At 35.7% G+C, this 5,248-nt stretch overlaps 1 non-coding gene across 1 annotated transcript; it reads left to right on the top strand.

Moving 5' to 3' along the window:
• The first annotated feature begins 1,446 nt into the window (after positions 1 to 1,446).
• LOC121102347 lies at positions 1,447 to 1,573 on the top strand. The gene has a single exon (XR_005834464.1). It is a non-coding gene; the product is annotated as a small nucleolar RNA SNORA72 (small nucleolar RNA).
• The last annotated feature ends 3,675 nt before the right edge of the window (positions 1,574 to 5,248 follow it).

Raw genomic sequence — 5,248 nt, 5'->3', positions numbered from 1 at the left:
CCCGTGGTATGCTAAGTGTTTAACAACTAGTTCTCCAAGGGGGAAAAATTTAATATAAAATGTACTGCTTTAAGAACATTAGCACCCAATTTATAAATAATGATAAAATATGTAATAGTCATCATTGTAAATTCCATACCAAGGACTATGGTGTGATTTATCTTTCTTATAAAATCTATTGTCAGCTTCTCCTTCCATTCTACCCCCAACAACAGTGCCACAAACTTAGACTATGTATAAATGCTCGATTATGATCCCATTCCAAAAGAAGTCATTCATGTCACTGACAAATAAGTGGAGTTCTGACGTAAATGTTAGTTGATATTTTCTTTTACGTTACAGAGTGAGTCTAAAGTAAAACAACAAGGACGTTTGTCAGATTTCATTCAATTTTCACTGACACAAGCAATTTCTTTGCTGAATCAGATAGTGGTTTCATATACTAAACAAATATTTTCTCCATTTTATGAGCCATTCACAATCTAACAGCTACAGACACAAGACAATTTTCAATTTAACCTGCAATATTAATATTTTCGTCATTTTTTTAAGCCCAGATAATGTACAAAACAATAATTGTAGCATTTGTGATTTTCATGGTATAAATACTTCCATCATGGTTGGTGCTGAACTACCAATGCAGAACTGGGAAAAGCAGGTAACGGACACAGGATTTCTACCACACAGCCACCATAGTTGTAAACAACATCAAAAGCAAAGATACTAGTAAACTGTAGTAAAATAACTAGGAAGTGACAAGTCGAGTATTTATTACCTTTGTTTTTAACATAATGTTCAATTACAAGTTTTGTAACTGAATTTTTGATAATGGCTATTTAACAAAGAGCAAAACTGCTGTAAATTTAACAACAAACTCTTTCCAGCCTGTATGAACTGGCTTCAGGATGCCATTGCCTCTTGTACCCTAACTACCAAGAGTCTATTCTCTCAGGTATATTTCCTCAGTTGCAAAATTGTTTTGGAAATTCCCTACTACTATCTCTTTGGTTTTTAAAAATTCTCATTATTATTTCCTGAACTGGAAGGAAATCTGAGAGATGAGTAATGGAGATGGAAAGGCGGGTCAATTAACTATTAAAGAGCAAACTGTGAGACAAGAGGTCTGGGATGTGGAGTCAGGAGCCCTGGGCCTGAGATCCAATCCTGATATCTTAGATGTACCTTTTCAATTCAGAGCTTCAGAATTCTTATCTGTGAAGTGCAGTTCATATCCACTCACTTCACCTGTTTTTTTGTGAAAAATACATAGAAAAACATCTGTGGAAATGTTTTATAATTAAAGTTTATGATGCAAAATAAATCATTTTATAATATGCAATTCTTTCAAATGAGTTTAATCTTTCAGAACTTCTTTTTTTTATAGAAATGCCTACAAATAACACATCATGTTTTGAGCTTCTGAATTCTTAATTAATTAATAAAATACTGCAAATATTCTTGCTGTTCTGATTTTGTAACAATCAGTTCAACGTTTGCTATATTAAGACCATGCATGTGTTCCCAGACCTAATTCTTTCCCTAAGTCTGGTTTTCTAAACTGCTGGTGATAAAACCAAGTCTGATTTATATGATGCAGCTCACATGGGAAGGGTCTATGGCTCTTGGTATCTTCAATCAAACTCGAGAAATGACAGCACAGTGTAATAACTTTTGAAGATAACCACTGTTAATTTGATGATTACCAGTTTCCATTTACTGAATTGTGAAATTATTCCGTTTCATATTCTAAGTGATTCTAATATCATTAGAAGCATGCCAGAACAGACTGGTGAAGAGCAAATTGTGCAAAATTTTTCTTTAATAAAACCAGCCAGCACATGTTTTAAAAACACTGTATTCATTTCAGTTATTCTCTTTATAGCTTTTATTTCAGTATACTTTCCTGAAGATGGGATTGGAGAGGATGAGGCAGCTGGATGTGGTAGCAAGTCTTCTGGGTTAAGAGCCATACATCCCAGTTTCCATGTTTCTTCCCTTTTCGTAAAGGGAGTGCACTGAGTTCCTTTCCTGTACTAGGTTTTTAGGAGACTTAATTTTCATCATTCTAGTCTCAGGACATTGTTGACATTTGATATTTTAAAATGTCTGAGAGGAAACAAGTTTCAATACCCAAAACTTAACCAGAAGTGTATCTACCAAATCTGTAGCAAAGAGGATTAAATGAAATGAAATATGTTCCCCCTCCCATCCAACGTTTTGTCAAAGGCTGAGAAAAGTGCTACAGAACTTTAATAAAGAAGGATCTTCCCTAAACGTGTGCAGTGGTTGCTGTAGAAGAAATGTACTTGGACAACTTCAGAATAATCCCAGGTCTTCAGTAAGTTGCCCAGAGTGTGTTTTAGTGCTAAAAGATATACAGTGAAGTATGTGCAGTGTTTAGAATTTGGGGAAACTGCATATTACCTCTCCCAAGTATGTTCCCTAAAACCCTTTACCCACATCAGTTAATATCCTTTGGAACATTCAGCAGAATGAATTTGGGGAAAATAGTGATTTAGCTACATCTTGATTTACGGACTTGAATAGTGCTAGTAGTGTGTACCTGACAGAGTCTGTGCTGGGTTCTAAGGGAGGCTGCAGAAATGTCAGAAATGACAATGTCTTTTCCACTTTAGAATTAATTCACATAGGCAGTTTTTGGTGGTAGATGACTGAGACATAGGAGACAAGGATGCCTTCAATATACTATCCAGAAATTCAAGTATTTCATGAACCTGGAGTCAGTAAACTGCCTCTTAGCAGTTATATAACAACTATTATGGGTCAAATTCCCACCTTCACAGGTGAGGGAACTGGTTTGTTTCAAGCTAACATTACCTAATTTTAGTTTGTGTCTGACGTTAATCTTAAGGTTGTGGCTGTAATTTGGAGAGCACAGCTGTAATGAACTGGAGTTTTCTTATTGGTTGTTCGGTTACTCAATATTTAGATTTTCTTTTTTCATAGAGGAAATTGGTCATATTTTAGATGTTTATTGCTACTTCATTACAATTGACAATTTATGATTAGAGACATTTTTCTGGTTTAGAAAAATTTTATATATATTACAAAATAGGTAGGTTTGGTTATGAACATTTCCATTACAGAAGATACCAAACATATTCCAGAGAGCTTGAACGCAGGAATAACATGCAAGAAATCAGGATTTCACATCTAACTCAGACTAAAAAAAAAAAAATACTTACGACACAATTTTCAATTTCTCTGAGCCTCGTTTTGCTTATCTTTCAATAGCAATTATTGAGCAAAATAATCTAATGTTTTTTCTAAATCTAAATTGACCTATTATTTCCTTATAATTTTCCTAAAGGGTCCCTTTAAGTATTGACTCATTTAAGTGGTTATTTATAAAATATTACTATAATTTGTGGATTTTAGATTCCTAAACTCACAATAGGCCTTTAGATAGGAACATACTTTGAAATAGGTCTTTTTCTTAGAGAGAAACAGTCCACAGCCCCTTTGTTATTATAGCTACACAGTGATGATTACTTTGCTTTTTAGTGACTGAGATGTATAGAGAAGGAATACAGAAGTAAACAGAAAATTATATGAAAAGCCACCTTCTCCAGATAAAAAAATGAAATATCTCTCAAGATAGTAGGCAAATGAAACACAAAGTCTGATTTATTACACTATATCTTAGCATTTACCCTTAAAAACATACCAATTCCATGAAGATCTGTAGAATATTTGAAAACACTTCCTTTTTGTTTTTGCTTTTTTTTTTTTCTTTTAATACCTAACTCCAGGTCTTCTTGCTTTTAGGAGTTGATTCCTCACCCCTAACTGGTCCTCCAACCTGCCTCTTCCTTCTTGTAGGTCTGCCGCCTAGACACAGAGCTCCAAAATCCACACTTTCTCACCCATCTCAAGACATGTGCTTCTAATTCAAGCAAAAGAAAAATAAAACAAACCAACAAAAATACAATTCAGTACAAATAAGAATCATTTTACATGCAAGTGAATGTGGTAACTGCCTGGATCCTGCAGGGTTAGGTACAGAAGTGAAAATGCCACCTGAGTAATTCCTTAGATGATCTGAGTCCTTCCTAGAACTTATTTATTACACAGTAAAGAAGAGTAGGATGTTCTTTCTGAAATATTTTTCTTGGGAACTCAAAATGTAAGCCTCCACCACTGACAGGGTAGCATTTTTAGATTAAGCCATGGGAAATCTAGCATGATTTACAACAGTCCAAGAATAACAGCCTTTCTGCCATCCGTGATTGGCATTGCTATTATAGACTCTATTATAATTTTATCTCAATGTCCAAAAAAGCTATTCATTCAGCAACTAAGCTCATGTCAAAGACAAGGCAGAGTGTACTTATCTGCAGAATAATGTTTTTGAAAAACACAGTCTCATTGCTCAGACAGAACCAAGAGCGTACATGACATGGTGCAAGGTGCTTATGATAGAAGGTGGCAGGAAATGAAGTAGAAACAGAAATACCAACTGAGAAGGTGTTTAATCTCTGAGGTGTGAGGTATTACACTCTAGCACTCTCTCTGACTGATATCAGGCATGAAGGGAAAAACCAGCTAAAACAAATGGGGGAAAGTACACGTAAGTCCCTTTGATGTCTGTATCGGCGAAGCACTTCAGCTTTCACATTCAGTCTTTAATAGAACAGCTGAAGTTCCTGGTTTGTAAATAAAGGAAGCTAAGAGATTGCTGAGTAGAGTCTGTCATACACAGAAAAATGCAACTGCACTTCAATGTATGCCTGAAACCACTCATCTCAATATTCACGCACACATACACATGTACGCACCTCTTAGAGCTATCTTATAAGTAACTCTATTCCTGCTTTTCATAAGACCTGTAGTTTTCAAATAATTTTTGCCATGGAAAACGAATGAATTCCTACAAATGCATATATTCAAAATCTTGAGGAAGGTTGGATAGCCCCTCTGTTCCCACAAGGCAGAAACTGAAAGCCATGAGCACAGTGGTGATGAAGCCAATACGGTGCCTCTGCATGCAGAATGATCAATAAAACACAGAACTGACTCTTCAGAGCGAGGGGCAGATACAATGGCAGCAAACCAAACAGGAGATTTTGTCAATGATTCAGAGCCTCCAAATCTGTAAGAGCAGCAAAGACCTCTCAGAGACTAAACGTGAGGCAGATAAATCTTAACACCAAGAAAAGCCAAACCCCACACCCCATTGGTCTTCCCAGTGGATTGTGCTGATGATCCATACAGCCCAGGTTTATAG

Source organism: Ursus maritimus, unplaced genomic scaffold (assembly GCF_017311325.1).
Source record: "Ursus maritimus isolate PB19 unplaced genomic scaffold, ASM1731132v1 scaffold_13, whole genome shotgun sequence".
Taxonomy (NCBI): domain Eukaryota; kingdom Metazoa; phylum Chordata; class Mammalia; order Carnivora; family Ursidae; genus Ursus; species Ursus maritimus.
The sequence above is the reverse complement of the archived record's forward strand: the minus strand, read 5'-3'. Positions and strand labels throughout refer to the sequence as shown.